Raw genomic sequence first — 9,640 nt, forward strand, 5'->3', positions numbered from 1 at the left:
TGCCACAAGTAGCACTTAGGACATGCTCGTTTAAGTCACCATTATGTAAATAAAATTAATGAGATAAGAATTAAGACAAACTGTGTTAACTGTGACTCAGAACATTAAATATAGTGGGAAGGCTGATGTCATGGTATTTTCTGGAAATAGAACTAGAACAGCAGGAAGGTGAAAATTACTAATATTTGCACTGCAGGCTTTTTATAAATGCTCACAGTCAAGAACCACTTGCAGCTCCAGGTGTGCGCGCCGGCATGAGCAAACCCGAGTTCAGATTTCCGACAAGCATCTACCAGAATCACGTTTAGTTAGCGTTTCACTTGCAGAAAGAGTTCACATCCTCAAAAAAGAGGATCCTCAATAAAAGTTCTCAGCACAAACACCAGGTCAAGGTCAGGGTGACTGTAGTGCAGGGCAGCTTGAAACGCAACTGTTCACTTAACCCAGGGGTGGGCAAAATGCGGCCCGCCAGGCCATTCTATCCTGCCCATGGGGCCCCTAAAAAAATTTAGAAAATTAATAGTTATCTGCCCCTGGCTGCCTGTCATGCGGCCCTCAATGGCTTGCCAAAACTCAGGAAGCAGCCCTCCACCCGAAATAATTGCCTGCCCCTGACTTAACCCAACCTCCAGTGTCTAGTTCTGCTGGCCCCTGATTAGGTATGCACATGCTCAAAAAAGGATGGGTGTGAAGGAGTTATGTATTTGTAACACTGCAAAATTATATTATGCCCCAATTTTAAAAAAGCACAGTGCTCCAGACTGAGTTTGCAAAGTTTAAGGAATTAAGTCATTAGTACCCTTAGGACACCTGGTTTGAAGGAAAGAGTAGCATCACTTGGAATTAAATGATACTGGCCACCGAGGCACTGAGAAAGCTGAATGCTAGCAAAGGAAAGGCTCCCACAGCCAGGGTTTAATTTAATCAATGCCTAAAGCTTTCAAATCTATTACTTGAAAGGGTTGGCTACTGCTGTGCTTTTTTTCTGCTTAACAGCTAGGATAGGAAATATCTAGGGTGAGTATGTCATAGACATTCATATTCCAGCACCTGCAGCTGATGTCCTCCATATCTTATGCATACCTCCTCAGAAAACAAAGGAACCGCTCATTCTTCACTCTGCCATGAAGTATTAAGGCTCTGTAACATGCAGACCAAATCACTCCTGAAAAGATGCTTCATGAGAGCCACTGGGCTAATTATAACCAAAGAGATTCAGGAATCCCCTGTTATCAAAGACAATTTGGGTTGAAAGGGACCTTTATGAATTTATAAAGTACTTCATTTAACTGGTTACAGAACCATAATGCTACAAAAGCAATTAATGGATAACTGATCAATTAGGATAGTGTTAGTTATCTAGTAACAGCCAATTAAACATTGCCCACAATCACAGATCCTGGTTCTCCGATAACAAAAAATACCCAATTTTTGGAATAAAAAAAGCAACCCCAAATCCACATTTTTCCATGATTAAAATGAAATGCCACTAGATAGATAGATAGATAGATAGATAGATAGATAGATAGATAGATATCCATATCTATCTATCAGTGGCATTTCATTATAATCATGGAAAAATGTGGATTTGGGGTTATTGGAGATTTTTTTTTTTTTTTAAGTCAGAGAAAACCAGGATCCCTGCCCATGATAAAGGAGTGAGGAACAGCATGGCTGGTATTTTCTAAACCTAGATTTTGTTTGTATATGATTTATCTAACAGAGAAGTAATGCAAACACACAACTAGCAAGTTTCCACAACACCAAAGGTCTGCTTGACAAGCACCAGCAAAAACTCAATGCCAAGACAGCATTTGGTATGAAGCTATCTGCTGGTCACTTATGCAAGAGTGAGCCTAAGTTGGTTCACAAATAATATTTTTATTATAAAAGTGCAACAGCATTATAACAGGAATTTCACAGCCCAGCCTGGGAAGGTCCACTGTGGTAACTAGCCCCATTTTATAGACAAGGAAAGAAAGATGCAACAAAGCAAAGGTTGAGCAAAAAGTTATTGCTGTGGCCAGAATTCAAACTCCAGAGATTTCTGGCACCTTGAACTTTACTTGATAAAAAGGCGCCTGTCACTCTAGCTGTTCAGAAGAGCAGCGAGGGAGTTTCCAGATGTCCTTTTTTGATATATTTATTGCTAACTGAAAACAGAATTTGACTGCAAAATACATGGCAATTGAAATATGAATAGCTGTTGGAAAAGGCAAGCAGAGACTGCAAGTGTTTGGCTTGACACTGAGCACAGAGATCTGACATATAAATTCAAATGTACCTGCTTTATCACTAGCATTTTCTTTCACAGGATGGAGATGACAAATAATTTAGAAAGACTTTGATTACTGGCCTATAACTACGAAGTTCCATACAACCTTCAGTCCACTGCAATTCAGAGTGGAAAATGGAGCCGTAAACAGCACCAGATCAGCACAAGATAAGTACATTATTCTAAGGACAATAGATGATATAACTGGGCTTGTCTACACAGGAAAATCAGGATGGAGTAAGTTAGGGTTTGGAGTTAGCTAATGCATTGTATCTCACACTAACATCTCCCATAGACACAGACACTAAATATCACTATGCAGAGCAGCTTAACACACCCTAGCTCACTGCTCAACAATCTGCATGTGTGGATGAGCTTTTAGACCATGCCACATGTCTCTAAAACAGTCAACGTACCACTTAAATATCAGACTGGCTGTAAAGTATCATTTCTATTTATATGACAATGTGCTAAGCTATCATTAACTCAATAGCTCACTACTAAAGCTAGCTGCCAATAAATGTTGGATGATCTAGACTCCCAGCATTAAAATTTTAAAAATAAATAAAATAAAGTAAAATAAAAAATGGATTTCCAAGAGTGACAATGGCACTTCTACATGTGGATCCCAGAAAAAGCAGCACCACTGCCGATGCAAAAGGAAACTTGGGAACAGTGTTGGTGGATTTCAGTCAGGTAACAAGAAATGATTCATTCAGATTTTTAAAAGATAATACTAACAGGGCCCTTCCTACGAACCAGCTCATACTACTCAACATCACACAAGGCAGAAGCTAGCAATAAATTAGCCCTAAGCATGGTCGACTATAATAGGGCATAGCAATTTTATACCTTTATGAAGTGACAAGTTATTTGCATGCTCCTTAGATCAACCAAACCCACTAAAGATCCAAAATTAAGACCTTTAGAAGACTAAGAGGAAACTCAAGAATCATTGTGCTATCAAATAGGATAAGCCACACCCTAAAGATAACCAATGAAGAGAATGCAATATGAAATTAAAAGTTAATGAACCTTCATTCTCAATGCAGAGGCTGTTCAAATATTACATTTCTGGTTAGACTGTTCTCATTAATGATTCAAGAATGAATTCCTCAACACCTAATTTCCCCATAAGACTTTTTCAGAAGAGGTATGCAAGCTGGAAAAAAGAAAAAAAAAAAGTTTCTAGCCTTCAAGCATTTTCAGAATCTATTGCTGAACAACCTGTTTTTGTAACATTTCTGCAAAACGTCACATGAAAGGCAACACAGAGAGAAACGCTGAGATACCACAATTAAATTACATTTAGACCAGTTCCATATAACCTTTGGTCCATTGCAATTTAGAGTGGAAGATGGAGCCTTAAACAGCACCAGATCGGCACCAAATAAGTACATTATTCTAAGGACAGTAGATTGATGCAACTGAGCTTGTCTACACAGGAAAATCAGGGTGGAGTAAATTAGAGCCTGGAGTTATAATGCATTAGCTACCTTTGTCCACTCAGCAGTTTTCACACTATGGTCCATACATCATCAGGGGCTCCACAAAGAGATTGGGGGCAATGGAGGAGTGGTGGGGTCGCCTGACTCCATGTCAGTCTTTAGGACAGGGTAGGGGCTCCACAGCAGAAGTGGTACAAAAGGGTTACTTAACTTCAGGAAGTTTGAAAACCCACTGATTTAGACCATCTGAAAGTTAAACCATTTGAAAATTAAGAGTTATCTGATTTTCTATTGCCTAAACTTTTAAAAGTCGATATGCTGAGCTCTGCCAACACTTTAGATATTAAACAAGGTTGAGTGATAGGAGTAAAAGATATAGTCCATATCTGGTTGGGAATCACTGGACTAGACACTAGGTCTCTCATTTGCTACTGGGCCATATTAACCACCTCAGCATGCTGCCTTGATCTCTTGGAGGTCATTTTCTTGGCCCCTGAACATAACGTGACAGCGGCTAACAGCACACACGAGCATGATTTAAGGTCAGACTGTCCAAGAGTCCAGGCACAGTGCACAGCTACAGACACAGTTACATGCCAGGATAGACTATGCTGGGCTCAGATCCAATCACAACTGAATGTGCTTCCAGAGTTGCCATTTCATAAAGGTTTACTCCTGCAATCGTCTGACTACCAAAGGGGAAAGCAAACTTTAAGAACAAAAGCAGGAAAGTGGAATAGCATTGGCATTCAGCAGAACAGACTAAATTTAGACTCCACAGAATGAAACAAAAAAGCCACTAATATTTTTTTTTTAACATTTACTTAATTGTATACATTTGGAGTGAATTTGGCATCAAGCCTTTCTAGCAAGAGCCGTTGACACAAAGCCATCGAAAAGATGCTGCTAAGGATTATAGTGATTTTGCATCCAGCGATGTCAGAAAAAACTAATCACGATAACATATTTGAGCAAAAACCCTGTCAGAAAGACACTCCGATTAATGCATAATGTTGGTGAAAGGCATAAACCAGCAGCTTTCTGAAAACAGTTTTTCTAAAGCATTAAGCCTTTCAAAGAGGGTTAAAACCCCACATACAGGCAGCCTCCTCTGCCATGGGTGTTTGAAGAGAAGGGATTCACAGTATTGATGAGAACAGAAAATCAAGCACCCACATCACCAGCATCCCATCATCACACAAAGTAGTAAACCAGGAGATTCCTCCATAGTCAGATGCTGTTCGGGGATTTCAAACGGGTAACAAAACAGCTCTTCCATGCTGGCCAGGCTGAATTCCAGTGCAGTAAAGATGCAAAAATTAACAGGTGCTCCGTACTGTCTCCAAGTTAGAAAGATTTGATAAAGAATCTTTACCTTTCGTGCAAAAAACGTTACATTTATGCAGTACCTTTTATCCTGACAAATCCTACATCCCTTTGCAAATTATATATGACCCTATACCCATCTGTGCCAGGAAAGGAAAGAGCTCTAACTCAGTAGAATTCTGCCTACGTAGGCATAATACATGGAGCAAAATTCAATTCTGCTATGACAACAGGATTTGTGATAACTAGTGACAAGACCTTACTCTTACATCTCTTCCCATACTCGGCCATTTGAGCAACTCAGTAACTCTAACCAGCTCTGGCATGATTTTGCTACTGACTCAGCAAGAAGCACCTTTCGCTCCATGTCACCAAAAACCACTGAACTCTGCGCTGCCCTTTGAAGCATCCAATCACAGCACCGACTAGCTTAACACTACAAATCTCGTTAGATTCAGTGAGATCAGAGGCAGGAAGGAGTGCAGTTCCAAAACAACAATAAAACCAAACAAACACCCAACACCAAAAAAATCCAACATGACGGTGTTATCAGCAAGGAAAGAAAAACTGAATTTGAGTAACATTAGGAATGGACTTGCCCACTTCACAAGATGAAATAAACCAGATTAATATTGTAAAATGAGTCCAAGGCATGCGAAGTGATATAAGCCATCTGCAGAAGAAATCACATTTGGACGAAGGAAGTGAGCCAGGAGAATCAGTCATGTTTTTATTTTAATTTACATATATTTCAGTAGAGTATTTAGCTACCATACAGGTGAGCAGATGTACCCAAATTTTCCAAAATATTAAGAAAGAAGGCATACCACAAAGCATGACCAAGTGTGAATTAATTTAAGCTCCAAGATATACATTTTCAAGTGCCATCAGTGTATGCTTCTGTGGACAGGGGCCATATTTTCTCCACCTTGCATAATAGTCAGTTTACTGTCCCTAGTATATCACTAATTTTTTTCCCACATCCACATACACCTTTTGCACACATAAAATTAAATATGCAAGAAAGAGGAATGAATTTTCTCTCTCTCTCTCTCTAATATGCCAAACAACCCCATTTAAAGTCAATATAGTACAGCTAAACCCAAACAGACATCACTGGAGGTCCTGAACCCAGATATCCAAGTTGAATCTAATCACACTGGAGAGAGAATTTACACTCCGAAAACAAATTTGTGTGCGCACAATCATCCATTAAGTGTACATTATCAGAGCCAGTGGGCTTCTGTTCCAAAAAACCTTTTATCCGGACTTGGACCAACTCTCAGAGCCAAAAGACAGCATTAGACCACAACTTTTTTTTTAAAAAACACTCACTGATCTTAGGTATGATATTGCATTTTAAAAGCCAAAAAGTATATCAAAGTCACTGGTGCTTATCAACATCAAGGAACTGCTTGAACAAGACACTGATTCATATCTTAGGACATTTTTCTTGAAGCAAACACGAGGGGAGGGGGTGAATAACTTCACACCGGTTTGTTTACACGCGCAGTGATAACCTTTTAAACAGTTCTCAGTCACACGCTGTGGAAAGCCGCAAAAATTGGCAACTACTGAAAAAGATTACAGTGCAAGTTTACTGAGGCTGTGAAAACACCCATTTAAAACACAATTCATATGCTGGGAACGAGCTGATATGAGGCCTTTTCTCCCCCCCGCTGAAAGGGGACCTCAACCATGCAAATGACAATTCACATCCCTCTTTCCATTAAACATATGGAAAGAAATTATAAACCTAAATACAAAGCCAGACTGTTTTCAGAGACTAGTGCAAAGACTGCCAAATGAACCCTCCCCTTGGTAACTGAGAGGAATAGGAGGCAGGGAGTAACAGGGAGGCTCCCCTGACAATACAAGGGGGTGAGAAGCAAAGTACCCTTCCTGCAGAAGCCAGGACAGAGAGAGGATACTGTCACGTATTCAAAGCATGCAAAATCCACATAAAACCTGGTCCGTGTCAAGTGGAAAATCCGACTGGGCACAGATAAGGATCTACACCAGCAGATTCTGCAGAATCTAAATTGCAGCTTTAAAATCAATTTTCTAGCTCCTAAGGTTGCCACGATAAGCTTTCATACACTCCCTACTGACAAAACAGTCCTTTCGACTCATGCTTTGGCAACTTTTGTGTGTCCACCCATTTCTCCACTGTACCAAACAGTCAAGTGAAACAGATATTCAGACACATCTCTGGTACTTTAGATCACTGTTTCTTGCAAAAAGTTGGGGGGTGGGGGGGTCTTGCAAGACTATGCACTAGTGTTATGTTTGAGGGAGAATCAATGATGAAGACAGAAAGACAGCAATAGAAGAGAGGCCAGGGAAAAGACAGAACAGTGAAGAATGCCTCTGGCCACAGACAGGGCCTAGGGTGGTGTAGTGACCCCCAAAGAAATGAGCCCCGAGGAAGAGGAAACGACACATTCTTTCCCATCACGTCTCCCCTCAGTGCGTTGCTACGCTGGCAAGTGCTACAGCTGCAATTTCAGTTTATACTGGCAAAGCTGTGCTTTTCCCTGTACAGTTTATTCCAGCCCCACTTGCTCCCACCCCTAAAATGAAATGTGCTATATTGGCAAGGTGGTTGTTCTGTGGGGGTGACTTCATCACAATAAGGGGCTTTTGCAAGCAAAGCTGCATCAGTCAAGGATCACACCTCACCACACCTCTGACCAACACGGCCAGGTGGGCAGAAATCCAGCATGTAGACAAGGCTCTGTTATGTGCTAGCGAATGGCAAAGGATGGAGCTCCAGGGACAAAACCCTACTAAGAACCCCAATATCTGCCCTTGTCTGACGCAGGGATTTGGGGTAAGTCCAGGAGAACTGGTGTTGCATTGCCCCTGAATCACAACAGTGAGTCTCCCCTACTAATTCAGCCAACATCAGGCTAGCCAGTTTGACGCTCTGACTAGGAGACACTAGGTAAAGCTTTCTCCAGCCTGATTACATCACTGCATTGTGATATTGCAGCAGCCATCTAGATGTGATCTCACAATGCACAGGGCACTGCATCATCACATGTCATCTCTCCAGGATCCCGATGCCGTTCAGTGACAGGGCAGCTCTTAAAAGATAAGCAATGCTCCTCTTAGATTTAGGATGCAGGTCAGCAGCATCTCCAGTGAAGTAAAACACAGCTCCTTTATCAGAGCTGCCTGTTCCTTCTGCCCTAGCAAACAGCAGTTCTTTGGTGAAAGCTCTACTACATAATGGCTGACGCGTAAACAGGTGTCACTACGATAATTAAAATCATTTTAATGCAAATAACATCCCCATCAATCAATGGGGATTAAGCCAGCCTCGCAGCAGGAGTCTGATCATTGGGTTCGCTCACAAACAGAAAGCAGCTGCAGGTAATGCACCAGTACCATGCACTCCAGCCACAAAAATTTTAACAAGGCTTCCCATGACTTTTCCCCAACTCCTCCAAAACTGCAAATTACGGAGTTTAAGGCATGCAACGGCACACAGCTCCCCCCTCAGCCTCAGAAGCATTTTAAGAAAACAGCAACACCGAATCTTCAAGGATTGCTAATGGAGGCGTTTAGCCCAAAACACCTCGGTCTCGAGAGACTCGGGTGGCAGGCTGCTTACAAGGGGATCCTCACAAATAAGACCCCGGCGCTTTTTCCTGCCCAGAGCAGGGGGATTGAATAGGTCCCTTCCGACCCTAGAAACCTACGACCCATGCACTAAGACCACCCCACGGCAGCAATGCTTTTCGGTTTAATGTGGACACTGCCAAAAAAACCAAAGCAAACCCATCAACTAGCCAGGAAAACATCAGAGGAGGCAGCCGGCACCAAGCCATGCCTATTAAACCCTCTCTTTCCAAAAAGAAACCCATCAGGGGGTCAGATAGCCAGGAAAGCGGCAGAGGAGGCAGGCGGCATCAAGCTAGACCTCCCAAAACCTCTCCTTTAAAACACAAAACAACAAAACGAACCCCATCTGAGGGTCAGACAGCCAGGAACATGCCCGAATTGACTGTGTCAAGCCATACCTCCCCCAAAACCCCCCTTCCCAAGGAGAGGAATAGGCCACAGGAGGCAGACGGCATCCGAAATCACGGCAGGGGCGATGTTATCTTTCACGAGACCAAATGCCAGAGGTGGCAGAGCCCCTCTCCTCGCAAAGAGAGACCCGGCGGGCGCGTCGGATGAGCACAAAAACGGAAGAGGAGGCTGGGGGAGCCTTTTTTCCCCCCCCAAAAGCCGACTCAGCAGCACGTCGGGCAGCCAAGGAGACGCCAGGTGGGGACCGGAGTCTCCCCTTGGCAGAGAGGAGCCCGCCGGTGCCCCGGGGAAAACCCGGACGCACCTGGGGGTGGCGGCCAGCCTCCCAAAGCCTCTCCTTGCCCCCAAAAGCAGCCCACCCACCAGCCAGGGGCATGGCTGAGGGGGCAGATGAAGGGTTTCATTTTTTTTTTTTTTTTTTTTTTTTATATAAACCTCTCCTGGCAAAAAAAGACAAGAAACCGGAGCGGGGAAGATGAGAAGAAGGCAGGCGGTGCTGAGCCAGGCCCCAAACCACCCCTCAGCCAGCCAGCGGAGGAGGTGGGGGGCA

At 42.8% G+C, this 9,640-nt stretch overlaps 1 protein-coding gene across 1 annotated transcript in view; it reads right to left on the reverse strand.

The window, feature by feature from the left end:
• FBXO42 (F-box protein 42) overlaps nt 1-9,640 on the reverse strand; it is a 72,425-nt gene extending 62,785 nt beyond the window's left edge. Inside the window, exon 1 of the mRNA XM_025203658.1 lies at nt 9,526-9,640. The gene's annotated coding sequence lies outside the window, so the exon portion shown is untranslated. The remainder of the gene's footprint in view (nt 1-9,525) is intronic.

Source organism: Alligator sinensis, unplaced genomic scaffold (genome assembly GCF_000455745.1).
Source record: "Alligator sinensis unplaced genomic scaffold, ASM45574v1 scaffold512_1, whole genome shotgun sequence".
Lineage (NCBI taxonomy): Eukaryota > Metazoa > Chordata > Crocodylia > Alligatoridae > Alligator > Alligator sinensis.